Genomic DNA, 19,595 nt, shown 5'->3' with positions numbered 1-19,595 from the left:
TATAGTGACTTAGTGGCGTATGTTCCAGAAGCTTAACTTTGCTGAAGCGTCCGCGCGAACATTCTTCTTCCAGTCTGAAACTTCGGCACATCCAGAGCCCCAGATTCCCTGCCGCCGTTGCAGAAATATACTTCATAGTTCTTCCAGGTGAACACCGGCACGCATTAATCATATTAACCATGAACCACAACTTCAAATAACATTGTTTGTCGCTGGAGCTTTGTTTTTGTCGCTACGGCAAAATATTCCGAGCTGGCCAATGAAACAGATTGTCAGGCTATGATTAAGGCAAAAATAACTGAAAGTGAACTGACGAAAATGTCAATGCCAAGGTTTATATAAATAAGGAAGTTTTTTAACTTATATCCTACAATCATGATTTAGAATAATATAGCGACTCCATTGGAAGATTGCAGAGCCGGTAAAGCGGGTGTTCCAAATCGGCGCTCCTTTTTTTGGCTAAGCAGCAACTTATTCACTTATGAAAAGTGGTCTGCTTTGTGTGTCTACCATTACGTAACTGCGCTGGTTTCGATAACTACATCTGAACATTTTGTTGGTGTTCACGCATTTTTTGGAATCTTTCAAGCCCGCTGTCCGCTTTGAGGTCCGCTCAAATTAGGGTGCGGAAAATTGTCATACTTTCGTCCAGCGGTGGAGCAAAATTATTGCTTGCTAGGGTCTTGTCGCCCATATTTTTCAGTGTGCATACTGATGTGATATTTCTCCACAATGTAAAATAGCGCTTGATATTTCCTTACGACTTTCTTCAGATGTGAGGCGCAATGCTTTTTCTTGAATTCTGGCCACGACAATGTTCGTTTTTCCGAGAATTCCCAACTATATTTGCATAAACAGCGAATTCTGTTTCATGAAGAAGAAAAAAAAAATTAAATAATGACAGCATTTGCAACTTATGCTACAAAAGGGGCATATATAAGCGGTCCTCTTGCAATTAGCTTGTATTAGTTTAACAGCAACCTCGCATATTCACTTCTGTATCACAATGCGCTGGTTTCAAATCCATATACTTATTACGCTTGCCTTCAGTACTTATGCAGTCAGGCTGGAGCACGTAGAACAGGTGAGATAAATTCTAATATTCAGTAAAGAGACATAGGAAATCCGATGTGCGGTTATTGAAGAATTATAGACACAGTCCTATTTTATCCTATTTTAATGTATTCCACAAATAATACTTTTGCGGCGCACTCCATATTGCGCGTTCAGTAATGGAGACAGTATCAGGTGAGATGGGCCAAGTAGCTCCGATTCAAATTGACCTGGCGGTGGCATTGGATAAAGTTCGGCACGATGTCTTGCTCGCGGTCTTGGAAAATGCAAACATTGCGGACGTTTTTGTCAGAAACATAGGGCTGTACTATATGAACACATATACAAGACTAATTGTAATCTGGAGCTAACGATAGCTATACCACTGGAATCATCTGTTCGTCAAGGATGATCGCTGTCTGCATTGTTGTATGCCTTATATTTAGAACCCCTGCGTTTCCGTATAATTAACAGTGCAGCCATTCATGGTTTCTCTCTGGCTCAAAGTGAAGTTAAGATGTTAGCCTAGGCTGGCGATATCGCCCTCTTTTGTTCTGACAAAAAGAGTGTACTTGAGGCTTTACACTTGACTGAACAGTTCAGCAATGCGTCAGGCGCGGCTCTTAGTTTAGATAAATCCAAAGGCTTTTGCCTGAGCCTTTGGGGCGCTAGTCCAAGCCAGTTCGGAGGAATATGCTGAGACTGTAGTCCTCTTCTGTACATAGGGGTTGAGTTTAGAGGCATATGCTGAGACTGTAGTCATATTCTGTACCTAGGTGTTGCTCTGTACCAATTTCGCAGCAGTGCAGCCTACTGGGATCCACAAATCGTACCTATGCGGCGCAAAACACAGGCTTTGATGGGTAGGGAGCTCTCAGTATTTGCTAGGGCGCAGGTCTGTAACATATTTTTGTTTACAAAGCTTGCGTTTGCCTTTCAAGTCTTGCTTTGCACAAGGAGAAAGGTACAAGTAATACACAGAATATTAGCAACATTTTTGTGGCGCTCTCAGTGGGAGCCCATACGGCGTGACAACCTGTTCCCTCCCTTAGAGTGTGGTGGAGTGGACTTTGTTTTCTTGTTTATGCATCAATTTATCTCCTGATTTTTCCTTTTCAAATCGGCAAACTACCCGTTTCTTGTAGCTGTACTCATTAGGCGTCTTAGTCCTCGTTTGCCTAAGTTATTCGCCCCGACTGGGCAGGCTCGTGAGGGGCCTTTAAGGGGGTTGCATAAGGAGGTTTCTGATACGTTTTATTTTCTCACTGTGCGTTTCTCGATAAAGTACCTGTATAGCTTCTGGAGAAAGCAGATGACCACGGTTCTAACTGAGTCTGTTCCCTGCAACGTTGTATCGGCAGCCTTATCTGGGTTTATTGAACAGCACTGTTCTATAGCATATTAGGAAAATGTGCATTCAGGCAGCCGCAAAAATGTTCTTCTTGAAACTACGCACAGCGACATTGCCTGTCAAGGCATTCCTTCATGACAAGCGGATGTTCGCGCCCTGGAATGTGAACTGCCGTCTGTGTAACGTGCCTGAGACAATTGATTATAGCTTTATTCTGGGCAGTGATTCTTAGTTTTTTGGGGGCATATGACAAAGAACTCTTAAAAACAACATTGAAATTGCACAATATTGTAATTGTAAAGAGGACGATGAGTTTCGGAGGCATGCGCACCGCGAGCGCACGGCGCGAGATCCTGCTGTTGAAGAAGAAGCCTCGGACTGACGCTTCAGGGAGATCTCTCGGATCTAAGATCAGGCTAAGAAACCTGTTGCAACTTGGTGGAGTGTGCTGATTCGACCCTTCCTCTACCATCCTGGAGCTACGCAGCCGCACCATCGCACCTACTATGACGACCGATGTGAGCCAGCCCTCTGCTTCTTCGCCAACCCCCTTCGTTTGCCCAGGAGCGCTCCGACAGTGGGACCCGGCCATATTCAGCGGGATTAATGATCACGATGTGGAGGATTGGCTTGCCTCTTACGAGCGGGTAAGCGGCCACAATCATTGGGACGAAGCTCTGAAGCTCAACAACGTCGTATTCTACCTGACGGACATTACCAGTCTCTGGTACCACATCCACGAAGCAGAGTTGACCACCTGATCAGCCTTTAAGCGTGCCTTGCATGATATCTTTGGCCGCCCTGCTGTGCGGAAAGCTGCGCGCAGAACAGCGCCTGAAATCTAGACGCCAGCAACACGGTGAACCCTTCACCAGATATGTAGACGATGTTGTGAGTCTGTGCACATGTATCGACCCGTCCATGCCGGAAACTGCTCGTATCGGGCATATTTTAAGTAGCATCGAAGAAGACACCTTTCATATGCTTGTCGCTCGCAGCCCCAATACCGTTGCTGAAGTCTTCACGCTTTTGTCAGATATAAGATGAGCTCTGCAAGCAGCGAATTTCAGCCCCACCACCATCCATACAGCCTGATTTACCATTAAGCTTGGCTGTGTCGGCGACCAGCAGCACGCTGTTTGAACAGATCAAGGACTTTGTGCGCGAGGAGGCCGCCCGACAATTATTCATTCTGCAAAGCGTTCAGGTCCCTCCTTCTAACCTAGCCCCAAGCCTTCAAGCTGTGATTGGGGATCAAGTGGCTGAGGCGCTACCGATCACTGCTCAGCAGGTTCCAGTCGCAGCGGCCGCTACGTACGCCGACATCCTCAGACGCCCCAGCCCCGAATCACACAATCGCACATCCGCTACCGATCGACCACATGGTCGCCGCTGCTCTCCATCACCGAGGCGCTCGATTTAACTGATGCGTCGCTACACCAACGAGCCTCGGGAAAACTGATTAGCGCAGTTCCCGAGGCAAGAACTGCGAGCGTGTCGAATAATATAAGGCCTCGTTTCGCCTCTGCGAATGTGATTGAAGTTGTGGAGGGCGTGACTGTCTTAGCCCTTCTGGATACTGGCGCTGCTGTGTCTGTGATGAGCCGAAAACTATGCCGCAGGCTACGAAAAGTGACGACGCCTTTACCTGACCATTCGCTTCACACTGCTAATGCTCAGCGTGTCTTGCCTTTGGCGGCTCGCACAGCCAGGGGTTTCATTCAAAGCTTCCTATATATTATAGAATTTGTCGTTCTGTCGTCGTGCTAAGATGACCTTATTTTAAGTTGGGACTTTCTCCGCAACCATCACGCCATTATCAACTGCGCTCGCGCAGAAATCGAACTTCTAACTTGCAACGCCCCTTCAGATATCGATTTGTTTCGTGCGCCCAGCAAGCTTACTATGACTGCCGACATTGAGGTCCCTCCGCGCTCATCTATTACAATTCCTGTTTCCTGCCTCTCCGCACCTGACAGCGCCGTCATTTTCTCCCCGTCCGAGAGCTTCGCATAACGCCACGCCCTGCTTCTACCATACTCTGTGCTCACTTTCCAAGACGGCAGCAGCCTAATTCAGGTTTCCAACCCTTTGCTGAGCCCCTGCTCTTTCCTCCGTGGTGAGTGCCTTGGTATTGTACACCTCATCGATGGCGTGATAATCCCAGACAGTTGCACTGATTCCTCTCTTTCTGTCGTCTCACTTTGCCTGAGGCTACTTCTTCCGATGCAGCCGAAGTCTTTGTTGGTCTTGTCGACGCAAGCCTCGACCCACAACAGCACTCCCAACTTAATCATTTACTGGAGAAGTATCGCTCTTCGTTCGATATTTCAAAAAAAAAACACCTCGGCCGCACAGCTACCGTCACCCATAAGATTGATACCGGTACCCACAAGCCGCTACGTCAGTGCCCATACCCTGTTTCGGCAGCTGAGCGACAGATTATTGAAGACCAAGTCGACGACATGCTTCAGCATGATGTCATTCAGCCATCCAGTAGTCCGTGGGCCTCGCCTTTTGTCCTTGTCAAGAAAAAGGATGGCATTATACGGTTTTGCGTCTATGAACGGCGCCTTAGCAACATCACATGCCAAGACGTCTATCCGCTAGCTCGAATTGCTGACGCCATAGACTGTTTACAAGGAGCTGAATTCTCTTCGTCGTTAGACCTGCGATCAGGATATTTGGCAAGTACCTCTTGCGGATGCCGCACACGCCAAGACTGCTTTTGTAACACCTTATGGCCTATACGAATTCAACGTCATGCCCTTTGGACTTTAACGCGCCAGCCAGTTTTGAGCGCATGATGGATTCGATACTCCATGGTCTAAAGTGGAAAACTTGTGTCTGCTATTTAGATGACATTGTAGTCTTCTCTTCTGATTTCGAGAGCCACCTTCTGCGTTTGGAGTGCGTGTTGAACTGTTTGACCCAAGCTGGGTTCTAACTTAACCTGAAAAAGTGTCGCTTTGTTGGCCGTGAAGTCACGATTTTAGGTCACGTAGTTTCCAAGCACGGCGTACTTCCAGATCCTACCAAGCTTCGCGCCGTTGCTGAGTTCCAGAAGCCAGGTTGGGTTTTGCTGATGGGTGCAGCGGTGAGAGTTCGAAAGATATTAAAACAATGCGAGCTCTGTTCAAAGAATAGAGAACACTATGCATTTAAGAGTATCGGTGATATTTCTTCCGAGGTGACCAGTAACAAATACAGTACTTCGCCGTGAAGGGCCAGATAAGTCGTTTTTTTTTGTGCGACATTCCGAGCCGAATCAGTTACACATTCTCGTTTCTTAGTTGTAGCTCTACATCATAACCACACAGAGCAAGAGCCCTTCATTTCCAATATATTTGGTCAGTGGTCTGACATTTTAAACATGTTATTCTTAGGCAAACGAATTATCTGATGTGATTACGATTGCGAGGTTGAAGTACTGAATTAATTAGGAAAGTTAGAGTATTTAAAAAGGCAAACATCTGACTATGAAAGGTTTAATCAGCCAACCTACCCCTGAGAAGAGAATTCATAGAGCTATGAAATAGTGAAAAAACATAAGGTACGTCATCTACAGACGAATTTCATATGTAAATTAAAAATTGAATGATAAATGAAATATTGTATGCATATGACTAGAAAAAGTTGAGAAAAACACGCATACAAAGACAGAGATATATAGAGATATAAAAATTTTCTGGTAGATGTAGGTTAGATATGCTAGCAAGTGGTTTTGCATAGATCTATACTGTAGGCATAGTAGCCATGACCTTAATAATAAAGCATTAATCATGAAGAGAAATAGGCAAAGCTTTAGACGAAATCTAAGATCTCGGATCATTTTGGTGCTACAAGGGAACGAAAGGCATTTGGAAGGACAGTTTGTCACCGTACATAAAAAGACTTGCCCCTTTTACTCAATATACCTCATGACTTTGTTAATAAAGGGGTCTCTAAAATGTGTTGATATTGATTTAATCCACAAGAAACTGAACGTCGATGGATTGACAAATAGAGGCTGGTCAGCTATAAATGTGGCTCGGTGTTCAGTGCTATAAACGGAAGACGTTTTAACTAGAATAAAGCTATTACTCAGGCAAGCTATTCTACATGCTACACCACATTTGACCACATGCACACTATCATTCAGGCCATAAAGGGAATCTAAAGAACATGATAACTTTATATAGCCGCGAATAATCGAGATAAGGAGCTTTAAGAATTGACAGCTCGGAAGTCAAGTAAGCACTGCAGATCGAAGGGGTACGATCGCCACATAAGAAAGTGATGGGTGTTTTAACAGCTGAACTCTTATAGTTAACCACTCCTTTCAAAGCAGGCTAATGTACACCAGCTCCCAACAGCAATTTTCTATCATCGCATATAAGGTTGAAGATATATTTCACTAGAAAATTTGCGCGCAAGAATTAATGCGCAAATCTCAGTTGTGCAAAAATCACTGGTGACAATGTCTTGATAAGCACTTCAACGGACATCTCGCAAAACTTGTCCAATGATACTGACGCACAAACAACATATGCGGATAAAATATACACCCCGGATACTAGACGTATGCAGAACAGCCTCAGAAGAAATCATCAGTTTGCGAAATGCAGAGATATGCTGGAAACGGTAAAGAAGCACCACTACTTACTGGAAGGTAATAATCCCAGACATAGACCGCCCTATTAAAATAGTTTTGTTCAATAAAAAACGTGTTTAATAATTCAATTACTTTTCAGAGCATATTTGATCATTCAGCCAATTTTTATAGAAGTGCTTATAATTCAACTGCATGCTATACTGGACGAGCCTCTGATTTACTCATTGAATAAATCTAACATAAGAAATAGTTTTTGACTGGATCACAGCTTTACGAAATAATGAAAAGGTGTCAATAATATTGACTTGCTTACACAATGCGCCTCTATTAGCACATGTGGTTTTATGGTGCACTTGTGGCTCGAACAAAACTTCAACAGGCCCCCTTGAAGGGTTAATATCATCTCTGACTTCAGGCCTTAGGTACTTTATGTGCGTTGTGTAAACCACCCTTGTGGATTATTCATAAAGGGCCATTGAAACTATTCATATTGGAGTCTCATAAAATGCACAAGAGGTGTTACATGCTTCTTGTAGCACTTCAGGCGGTGGGACGCACGCATTTTCGGATCATGGTTCTCATGTATGTGTTCACCAAGATTGGCTATAGCATTTATAAAGGAAGCTGAATGGTCGACATCCTTAGTGGCACATGTACACACCATATGAAATGATTCAAGCAAAACAAACGCACCTCCACGATGGGTGAAAGGCAGCAAGGGTGTTCAATGTGATATTTATCCAAAGTGAGGCTGTTGCTACTGCAGCTTAAAAGAAGCGATAAATACATCCAAAAACTTACACTTCTTAACGTCCCGAAATGACTCAAGATAAGAGTGTAATGACATAAAGAGGGGTTTTCGTGTCGCCTCCATTGAAATGCGCCCGCCTCGTTAGACCTAAGTATCCGCTGCAATGAGGCAGGCAAATTTATATCAGCGCTTTGTTTCCAATAATACTTCATCACAGAAGAGTGTATGCTGAATTTGCATCATATGAGTTTCCATTGTTAGAAGTTTCAAGGACTCTGAAATCGGTTTCACACTGACGTATGTCCCTATTAGTCGAAGAACAAAAAGCGCTGATACGTTTGTTTTCATTCCATGGATTCAACCATGGTTCCATTGATGACACATTTGAAGAATGGCAGCATATTAGGTACTTTATTGCAGTTTTTACGACGCTTCAGAGACCTGAACGACTATTTATTGTCAAACCATCCATATGGAATTAGAAACTGAAATATAACACGAAAATAAATTCAGTTACAACGTAACCTGCGGCTACAAAAGAATTCTAAAAATGACTCGCGTATAATGATTTCGAACGCACCACTCCAAAAAACGACCATGTGCAAGAAGGGTCAAACTACATTCCTTTAAAACACTAAACAATGATCTGACTTGACAAGCCGCTGCTGGCTCAGGACAGGGAAATTTAATTAATATGTTCCAGGCTTTCACCTGTGTCGAGTGTATATACGGCTAATAATGAAAGATAATCCTAGGGACCTCATTCGATCTTTCATCTTACCTTCAATCTTCCTTAGGCTGGAATAAGGCAAACATAGGAATCGAAATTTTGTGAACAAGTTGTCTGGTGATGATATCTGTCCGACAGCATTGCAGCATTTTCCCAGGCTGTTGAGTATTTAGTTCAGGCGAAGGGCTCTTTTTAGTTTCACGTTGGGCTCATTTTGGCACTAACAATATTTTTTATGAATCAGCGCTTTCTGGGCTGCTGTGAACACCTGCCAGAAGTTTCCCTGATGGCCTGGTGCCATTTGCAATATGCTTCAATTGTAGCAGCCACCTTTCTATTGCATATTCGCCCTGACGAAGGGGTTAGTCAAGGCATCGCCCACTGAACAAGTGTTGATTTTCTTCGGTGATGTAAACAGCGGGCTAGACGCTCACATCAACAATCGTAGCTAAAGCAGGCCTAAAGGAAGATTCTCCTAAATTTGAGATAATATAGCTTACTTTGGGGGGATACAAAATACCCCTCATTTTCACAGCGCAAAATTAATAAATATTGTTACGGACGAGAAAAAGGAAGAATAAGCGGGCAGTACCGGAGGCAGGAGCGCTCAAGCTAGGCTCGCTAAGATATTCATTAAGCGTCTTCTCACGGCCATCGAGCATCTTCTATCTGTTCTCCTCTTCTCATCGGCTTGCAGCATCGTAACTTTTCGTTGGAGGTGCTGGGTACTTCATCATCACCCCCTCATCCCGGTCCGGGGCTGCGGCGCCCTGCCACTTCTTACGCCGTCGGTGAAAGGTTAGGAGGCATCGCATGGCTGTTCCCCAGCCTGCCGGATCCAGCAAGACCGTGCCGTTCCTCCGCCCCGTCCCCCCCCCCCCCCACCGACCACAAGACACGACGAAGGAGAGACTGACCCGAGACGCCACACATGACCATAAGACACAAGAAGAGACCCGACAGACCATAAGTGACCTCACTGACCAGATGTGCCTACCAAAGACCCCACGACCCAAGACACCACTACACTTGAAAACAACCTCCCCCGCCTATGTCATGCAGTGCGTGCCTTGGCCTCCGCCATCAAGTCGGGGCAACGTGTGGCTCGAGAGTGTCCTGGGCCAAAGTTCATCGGAAATCATGGTGCCGGCAAGCCGTTCTATTGTTCCTTCTTCCTCTTCTCCTTCAAGCATCGAGACATGCCCATCATCATACCATGGAATCATCAACATCGCTAAACTTCCCCGTCCACGATCGAGATGATCGCTCGGTGGCCCCGGGTCATCTTACGGACGAGAAAAAGGAAAACGAACCGGGCAGTGCCGCGGGCAGGAGCGCTTGCGCTAGGCTCGCTAACATATTCATTAAACGTCATCTCACGGCCATCGAGCATCTTCTCTCTGTCCTCTGTTCTCCTATTTTCATCGGCTTGCTGCATTGTGACAATATTGTTACGGTGAAATCAGAAAGGGGGTGTTTATTTACAGTGCTGTGGCAGCGGGTCAAGGTGAAGCCAACTAGCCCCCAGAAACCAACGCTTCTTCCTCCTCTTCTGACACATCATCACAATCCTTCATCGTCGTCAGTAGCGTGACAATATGTTAACTCAGTAAATACATTGCCTGCATGGTTTTATTGAACACCCTTATTGTTATACATTGCTTGGGACGTTGTAAAGATGGCATCGGTGTTCTAGTTGTAAAGCTAGTGGTGACCATAATATACTTGATAAAATTAAGCATATTGTAATTTCGTTTGGAAATCTTGGATTCCTCCTTAACAAATCTTACACAGAACAGTGTATTGAAATGTGTATCTCAAGCAGGTATAGTTGAATATGCTTAAACAGGGGCTGTATGGAGAAAGTGATGAGCGTAAAACTGAGGGGCGAAACTGGGTGACTTGATAATCGGGTAATCTTATCAAGTTTAATACAGACATTGAAACTTTGTACTAGGATTACGTTTTTCATTGAAACTCGGCGTAGTACGGTCAACCAGAGAGTTTACAAACTGTTTAGAAGTCAGCGTTCATTTGACTGCATCGGTGCAGGCAAACAAGCGCAGCGTTTACGTGCCTGTATGCATTTCCGATGCACATGTGTATAAATCTGTAACACGGGCAGGGCGCTTGACGGATCATAAACCAACAGGGAAACAAACCCAGCGCATGTACATGCTCTTATCCAAAAGGTGCTACATACTTTCGTATAGGCAAAAGCGAAACATATCAGATAATAATATGTATTATATTTCTTGCAGGCTCTAAACACCACCGAAAGAATTTACTTGTATCTTCGAACTAAAGACGATATGTACAGGGCTGATGTAATATGCACATATATAGAGCCCACTGGGCCGAGTGAAGGGTACCGGTATTTTCTGGAACGTGGATACAAAGTCAACGAGAAATGGTAAGCGATATCAATTCTCAGAATACATAACTCCGCAATGGTCCTTCAGCTGCACACTAGAAGGTATTTGCAAGAACAATTAGAGGCATGAAACATAAAGAAATGCCTGCAGATATTATTGTGATTCGCTCATCTGTACAAAGAAAGAGGGTGCTAAATGGCTGGGTGTTTGAACAATGACGATTAAGGCAGCTAATCGGTTTCATCTCCGATATTGCGGCGGGTGAAGGGTTTTCGTCTTTGAACAGCGCGGAGGTTTTCGTGCATTGCAAACGCATCTTTATGAGCCAGTATTAACAAAACCTGGGGGTTTCGCAGGTATACCTTAAGGTGAAATTTAAAGCACAGTAATTTAAAGCACAGTAAACCCCTTCATGGATCACTGCCTTGTCGTGGCGGAGGGGCTTGCGAAACTCGATGAAGTCGTGAGCTCTGCTGTGTAGGGCCACCCAAGATAGACAAGTCACGGCAGAGAGTTCTGACAAAATGTGATTCACTGGAGAAGGTAATGGCTACCCACTCCAGTATTTCCTGCCAAGAAAAACCTATGGCCAGTCACAATACCATTAATAATATGGCGCCGGTAGATGAGCCCCCCAGGTTGGAAGGCGTCCGACATCTTACTGTGGATGAGCAAAGGGCGATTCCTAGTAGCTCCAGGACGAATGAAGCGGCTGGGCTAAAGCCAAAAGGACGCTCAGTTGTGGATGTGTCGGGAAGCGACCGGAAAGTCCGATGTTGCAACGAGATGTATCACATAGCAACATGGAATGTAAGATCTATGACGCAAGGTAAACTGGATATCGTCAAGCGAGAAATGGACAGATTGAACATTGATATATTGGGTATCAGCGAGCTCAAGTGGACCGGAATGGGATGATTTAACTCCGGCGACCATTATGTCTTTTATTGTGGGCACGAATCCAAGAGAAGGAATGGGGTCGCTCTCATAGTAAACAGAAGAATGGGCAAAGCAGTGCTAGGGTACAACCCCAAAAACGACCGAATGATTTCACTTCGGATCCAAGGTCAACCTTTCAACATAACAGTTATCCAAGTCTATGCACCGACCACTACTGCTGAAGAAGCTGACGTTGAGAGATTTTATGCAGACCTACAATGCCTTTTAGACCGCACCCCATCACTAGACGTCGTTTTTCTCATAGGAGACTGGAATGCTAAGGTAGGGAGTGAAGAAATATCCGGAATTACAGGCAAGTTCAGTCTTGTTGAGCCTAATGGAGCTGGGCAGAGGCTAGTAAAGTTTTGTCAAGAAAACAACCTGACCATAGCGAATACTTATTTTCAACAGCACAAGAGGCGCCTGTACACATGGACTTCACCGGACGGTCTGTACAGGAATCAGATCGATTATATTATTTGCCGGCAGAGATGGAGAAGCGCTATACAAGCAGTAAAAACAAGGCCTGGGGCCGATTGTGGCACCGATCATCAGCTTCTTCTTGCCAAGATTAAGCTTAGATTGAGAAAAACGCAGAAGACTAGAAGGCCTTTCAGGTATAATCTGGATCAAGTTCTATTAGAATATGCTGTGGAAGTGAGGAATCGATTTCAAGAATTAGATCTAGAAGACGAAGAGCCCGGAAAGATGTGGACTGATGTTCGTGATATAATACAAGAAGTTGCTACTAAGGTAGTTCCAAAGCAAAAGAAATGCAAGAAAGCAAACTGGTTATCTAAAGAGGATTTGCAAATAGCAGAGGAAAGGAGGATGGCAAAGGGTATGGGAGAAAGAGAAAGATACAAGGTTCTCAATGTGGATTTTCAGAAAATAGCAAGGAGAGATAAGAATGCCTTCCTGAATATACAGTGCCAAGCAGTTGAGGACAACAGCCAATTAAGGAACACAAGAGCCCTGTATAAGACAATCAAAGATATCAAAGGAAGCTTCTGTGCTAAGCTGGGCGTGATAAAGGACAAACGAGGCAAGGACCTCACTGAAGCCGCAGAGATAAAGAAGAGGTGGCAGGAATACACAGAAGAACTGTACAAGAAGGACCCGAATGTGCAAACCCAACATAAGACGGTTGTGATCACTGATCTCGAGTCGGGCATCCTGAATAGTGAAGTTGAATGGGCCTTAGCCAGCCTTGCTAAGAACAAAGCTAGCGGAATTGATGGCATTCCAGCTGAGTTGCTTGAAAACCTCAACCATGACGCTGTTAACATTCTGCATACATTATGTCAGAAGATTTGAACAACCCTGCAGTGGCCACAGGATTGGAGGAGGTCAGTTTACATCCCCATTCCAAAGAAAGGCAGTGAAAAAGATTGTTCCAACTACCACACGATCGCGCTTATTTCGCATGCTAGCAAGGTGATGTTGAAAATCCTCCAAGGTAGGCTGCAGCAGTATGTGGATCGGGAGCTTCTGGACGTGCAAGCTGGGTTTCGCAAGGGCAGAGGAACTAGAGAACAAGTTGCCAACCTTCGCTGGATCATGGAAAAAGCAAGAGAGTTCCAGAAACTCATCTACTTCTGCTTTATTGATTATGCGAAAGCGTTTGACTGCGTAGATCACAGCAGATTGTGGCAAGCTCTAAAAGAGATGGGAGTTCCAATTCACCTCATCTGTCTCCTCAGGAACCTGTATGAAGGGCAAGAGGCCACAGTCAGAACTGGGCATGGTCTTACTGATAGGTTTCCAATTGAGAAAGGAGTGAGGCAAGGCTGCATACTGTCACCCTGCTTGTTTAACCTATATGCAGAGTGCATCATGAGGAAGGCCGGTCTGGACGAGTCTTCAGCTGGAGTGAAGATTGCTGGAAAACGTATCAACAACCTTAGATACGCGGATGATACCAATTTAATGGCAGAAAGTGAAGCGGAACTCAAGAGACTTCTGATGCGCGTACAAGAAGAGAGTGAGAAGTTTGGGCTTAAACTGAACATTAAAAAGACAAAGATCATGGCGTCTTGCCCTATCAAGTCCTGGAGCATCAAGGGACGAGAAGTGGAAGCTGTGACAGGTTTTCTCTTCTAGGGCTCCAAGATTACCTCGAAAGGAGACTGCAGCCATGAAATTAGGAGACGCCTGCTTCTGGGAAAGAGAGCAATGCTTAGCCTTGACCGCCTAATAAAGAGCAGAGACATTAGTCTGCCAACCAAGATCCGTATAACTCGTGCTATGGTCTTTCCAGTTGTGATGTATGGATGCGAGAGTTGGACTGTGAAAAAGGCTGACCGCCGAAGAATTGACGCGTTTGAATTGTGGTGCTGGCGAAGTCTCTTGAGAGTTCCTTGGACTGCCAGAAGATCAAATGTCATATTGTCGACCATAAACCCTGAGTGCTCATTGGAGGGTCAAATTCTAAAGTTAAAGCTCAGCTACTTTGGTCATCTGATGAGAAGAGAGGAGTCGCTGGAGAAAGATCTGATGTTGGGAAAGGTTGAGGGTCGCCGGAGAAGGGGTAGGCAGCGAACGCGATGGTTTGATGGCATCCTCGAGGCACTGCAGATGAAGTTATGTGATCTTAGGAAGATAGTGAGAGACCGGAAAGCGTGGCGTGACATGGTCAATAGGGTCACGAAGAGTCGGACACGACTGAACTCAACTGAAATGTTGGAAACCATTCAGCACAAAGATAATGTTTCGTGGATAGCCGTGAAAACATTTCTTATATATGACAACGTAGAGGCTGCCATTTAAAGGAATACCTGGACTTGCACGGAGAACTAAGGATAGGTCAGAAAGGTTACAGTTTTCATTATGAGTGGCGGAATTAAAATCTCCGTCAAGCGATTCACTGAAAATATCTCCCAATTCTCAGGGCCATCTATCTACTGGCTGCTCTCGTAAAACTCTGGTATTCATGTTATTGAACAGAAAGCATAGCCCTTCATTTTATTTGTGTGCCGCCATAAAACAAGGCGAAGATGATATTAGGGATACTCCTAAGTGGTACCAGATAGAAAATATTATCACGCGGTTTTGACGATGCCGTTGGCAACAAATGAGCAGACGATCTTCTCAAAGATAACTCTTTTTTGGGCTTACTTGCGTCCGCAAACAAACTAAGCAATCGGCGGTGGCGAAAGCAACAATCGTGCACAGCAGTCGTCGATCTGCGAATGCCAGTTTAACTTGTCAGCGTTGAATTTAACGTTTGCGAGGAGAGATCTATATAAAGCCGCAAACAGTGACTAGCATGACCTGGAACATTGTAGAAACATACGCGAGCGCCTAGAATCTTCGAGATACATCCTGACGCATCTTGCCCGAAAAAGAAAATTATAAAGCGTCGTCTTGCGAAAAGGAGCATGAACAACTACAGAATCGATGCGCGGGCTAGAATAACAATGATAAGGTCCCACGCCAGCGGTTGTCATAAAAGAACAGATGAATTTTTACCAGTTCGCGGTAATACTCCCCACCCCTCTTAAAAAGGCATTGCCTCAATGCTTATAAAATAAACAGAGATAAGTAAACAAAAAAAAATAACTAGACCCTTTAGCGTGCGTAATAAGGCTTTAGGCGCACAACATGAACAATTTCCTGGCGCGCCCGGCGCCACTGGGATGTGGTCGTGCCGTTGGAGAGAACTTCATAGGTGAGCTGTTCAATGTGCTTGGGCCGAAGTACCACCGCAAGTGCTTTTCACTCAGTCCGCGTTGCCGTGTCGGCGTCTAAATCCACACATGGTCTCCCGGCCTCTACTGTGCATCTCATCGTCAAATGTGTCCTCAGGCGTCGGAGCGTTTTAGGTCTTTTAAACGCAGTTGGGAGAGTCATCGGGCTTCCTTTGCGCGCTGAAGGTGGTGGTGACAGAAGGTTGTCTTCCGTCACTTGTAGCAGCATCGTTTCGAGCGTTGTAGTGGGCTTCCTGCCGCTCACATGCTTTAACAGTGTCGCCTTAGTTGTCACCTGGACGGCTGTGTTATACGCGAATATACTTAGGCAGAATGGCGTCCCAGGTCTTGTGTTTGGCGTCGATGTATGTACATGGCATTCATGTCCGCAATCGTTTTGTGGAGTCTCGTTTTTTAAGGATGGCACGCAGTTGTTCGTCCATGGATCGTAAGACTGTAATGTAGGATGGCTTCCGTCAGCTCTAATGCAAATGATGTACCCCTGCCTGTGATGACCACTTCGTGGGCGCGTGTCAAAGCAGAATTGGCTTGATGAAGAACTCTGCGACTTCTGCCGCGGCACAATTAGGCAGGGCTTTCACTTCGGCGTAGCGGATGAGGTAGTCAGCGGCCATGATGATCTACTTGTTCCCCGCTGAGGATATCGGGGCCGAATAGTTTCCCAATTTATTGAAAGGGTTTGGTCAGGGGCGGTGTGGGGTTCTGTAGCCGAGCTGGTCTGGTCGGTGGCATCTTGCGCTGCTGGCACTCACAGCCCGTTTTCAAACATTGGGCAAATCGTCAGGTAATCGCGGTAAGTAATAGCTCTCTCAGTTCCCATGCAACGTGCTCGCCATCCCGAGGTGCCCTGATGTGGGCTCATCATAGAACGCTTGCAAAATTCCCCTTCGGAGTTTCTTTGGCACCACAAGGAGGTATGTGTTCTTCTTGGGTGCATTTTTTCAAAAAACATAATTGCGCAGCGCGAAGGACAACAGCTGACATCTGAACACTGCAGGAGTGGAGGCGAGTTTTCCTTCTATGTAGTGTGCCAGGTCCTTCAACTCAGGGTCTGAGCGCTGCTGTTCAAAGAAACTGCTGGAGCTTACCGGTCCGAAGAAGGCATCGTCATTGTCTTTTGAGGGCGTGTCCACAGGGTCCCAGGACAAGCAGTCTGCATGGGAATGCTTGCGACCTGACTTGTAGACTACTTTGATGTTGAATTCTTGGATACATAAGCTCCACCTAGCAAGGCGGCCGGATGAATCCTTCAAATTTTCGAGCCAGTGAAGCGCATGATGATCGCTCACTACCTTGAATGGTCAACCTTAGAGGTAGTGACTGAACTTTGAAGTGGCCGAGATAATCGCGAGGCACTCCTCTGTCCTCGAGTAATAGGCTTCGGCTTTTGACAGGGACCTGCTAGCGTTGCCGATTACTTTCTCCTGCCCCTCATTCGTCCAAACGAGAATAGCGCCTAAGCTCGTCCTGCTTACGCGCTATCTCAGTTCCGGCAATCTCATCAAAGTGGCCCAGAACAGGAGGGGACTAAAGGCGGCCCTTAAGTCCCTCGAAGGCTTCCGCATGCGATGCTTTCGATTGAAGTGGCACATCTGCCCTTGTAAGCTGCGTCAAAGGTTCGGCGAGGTGCGAAAACTCATTGACAAATCGTTGTATTAAGCGCACAGTCAGAGGAACCGGTTTACAGCTTTCTTGTCATCGGGCTGTGGAAACTGCGATAACAGCTGTTTTCTGCGGATCAGGGCGAACTCTTTCCTTGCTACCAATATGACCCAGAAACAACATCTCTTCATGGGAGAAGTGGCACTTTTCTGCTTTCAGCGTTAAACCCGACAACTTGATTCCGTCAAGAACTGTTCTAAAACCTCTCAGATGGCTTTTAAAGTTTGAAAAGAAGACAACAACGTTTTCTAGGTATACCAAAGAAATTTGCCATTTCAAGCAAGCTAGTATGGTATCCATTACTCGCTGGAATGTCGCCGGTGCGGTGCAGAGGCCGAATGGAATTACTTTAAAATTGAAAAGGCCATCTGGTGTGATGTGAGCGGTCTTCTCGCTGTCTGTTCCATCGACCTCAATTCGCCCGTACTCGTTCTTCAGGTCCATTGAAGAGAAGTACACAGCGTTACACACCCGATATAATGTGACGTCGATTCGAGGAAGAGGGTAAATTTTTTTCCGTTCTGCTAAGGATGCTTCTTGTTCGAAGTCGGCCACTATTTGGGTCGGGTTTCTCATAAGGCACACAAAAAGGGATTCTTTGGCGCCCTGCTATAAAAAATTAACTTTCCTTTCCTCAGTCATTTCATGGTCTGCACGGCAAAAGAGACGCTTCCTTCCTTCCACATAATTGAGCACTGAATATTCAGGGAGTTGAATTGAGATGTGAAGGTGGACATGTGCTCTTTCTTTTCGGACGACGTTTGCAAAAGCCATTAAGAATTTCATTTAAATGCCGCCTAAACCTTCAAGCAAGTATCACGGTTTCCGACCCAGATCCGGGCAGAGTCTTCAAGAGCAGACGTTGTACGAGACACACATTCAAACAGGCAGAGCCAGAATTCCGGGTCTTCATCTGGTCGTCCTTGGAAGCAGGGGGGCTCACGGGGATGGACAAAAGCCAAAAGTGATTTCTGTTTGGCGGGTGCCATATGGTCGGGGGTACGTCACGGTGTCGGGATGAGCACCTCCACCAGAGGTCCTATGGTGTAACGAGTGCCGTTGGCAACAAATGAGGAGATGATCGTCGCAGGTATAAACTCTTTATTGGGCTGAGTTGAATCGGAGAAAGAAGTGATTCGGTGGTGGCGATATTAGCAATGGGGCTCAGCGGTTGCCGATCTCCGAATGCCAGTTTCACTTGTCAGAGCTGAATTTAAAGGCGCCGAAAAAAGTTCAAGATAAAGCCACAAACCGTGAATAGCATTACTTGGAACATTGTAGAAACACACGCGAGCGGCTGAATTCTTCGCTATTCATCCGAATGCATCATGCGCAAAACGAAAATGATAAAGCGTCGTCTCGCGACAACGGCCATGGATAAACACAGAATACAGAAATGATCCGAGCGCTAGAATCACAATGATTAGGCCGCATGCCAGCGGCTTTCGAAAAGAACAAATAAAGAAAGCCCACCTAAAAATACGCAGCATAAAATTAACGGTTTAATGCACACATTTGTAAGAGATAAATTATTTCTGCCGAGGATTCAAGTTACCAACGTTTCACGCCCAAGCTGAGCATACTAACCAGCAATAACATTGAGTAAATAAGGACGCTTATCGGGGCTCTTGGTTTAGCGAGCTGCTCAGTTTCACACTTGGCAACTTTATTTAAACTCCTGACATCGTGGTCTTCTACCGATTAGTCTCTATGCACGCTGAGTGTGATTGAAAGCTAGCCCATGGCGTCTTAAGTGTCCAGCGCCTTCATTATGTATCGGTGTTTTCCAGGCTCATCTCGGAACATTCGAATTTACCACTGTAGGCTGTTTTGTGGCCGCCCTTGAGACATACAGATAGATCGGAACCCCTATTTTTATTCCCATCGTGCCTTTTAGCTTTAAGCGTGGGTAAATGAGACATCAGCGCCAAGATTCGCTTCTAATTTGTTTTCGTTAGGAATAGCCAAAAAAGCTTTAAATGAAAGATAGCTCGCAGCAAGCAATACGACACATTCATGTGGTAGTTTGAGGATATAGTTGGGTGGCCTCATAAGATTAAGAAATTTCTACAGTGAAGCACGAACTACACCTGCTCATAATGATTAGTACGAACATTATATGATCTGATGCGCATGAGAGCGCTACCCTCTAAACACTATTTAAAGATATAGTTTTCTAAACAAAGAGCGCCCGCCCTGTACTTCCGTACGTGGCTAGATTTCACGCTTTATTTGGAACCCCTTGCTTTTTCTGTATTATTTTTAAACTGGACAAGTAGGACTTGCTCAATCTAGAAAGTAGTCGTGGTCTATCGGATTTGGTAGCTTTATCAGATCTTTGCACCCAAGTTCCACTCTGTAGGGTAATGCTTTGTTTCCGGTTTATTTTGCCGCATGAACATGGTCTATCCGGCTTATGCTTCGTGGAGA

The 19,595-nt window shown here is 45.4% G+C and overlaps 1 long non-coding RNA gene across 1 annotated transcript in view; it reads left to right on the top strand.

Moving 5' to 3' along the window:
- Window positions 1–959: 959 nt before the first annotated feature.
- Window positions 960–19,595, top strand: part of LOC146177261 (uncharacterized) — a 91,340-nt gene continuing 72,704 nt past the window's right edge. Inside the window, exons 1-2 of the long non-coding RNA XR_014701018.1 lie at window positions 960–1,084; window positions 10,741–10,892. This is a non-coding gene — a long non-coding RNA (uncharacterized LOC146177261). The remainder of the gene's footprint in view (window positions 1,085–10,740; window positions 10,893–19,595) is intronic.

This window comes from Amblyomma maculatum, chromosome 10, assembly GCF_055883805.1.
Source record: "Amblyomma maculatum isolate TAMU_Amacu chromosome 10, ASM5588380v1, whole genome shotgun sequence".
In the NCBI taxonomy this organism is placed as follows: Eukaryota; Metazoa; Arthropoda; class Arachnida; order Ixodida; family Ixodidae; genus Amblyomma; species Amblyomma maculatum.
Note: the sequence above shows the minus strand (reverse complement) of the source record. Positions and strands in the feature narration are given on the sequence as shown.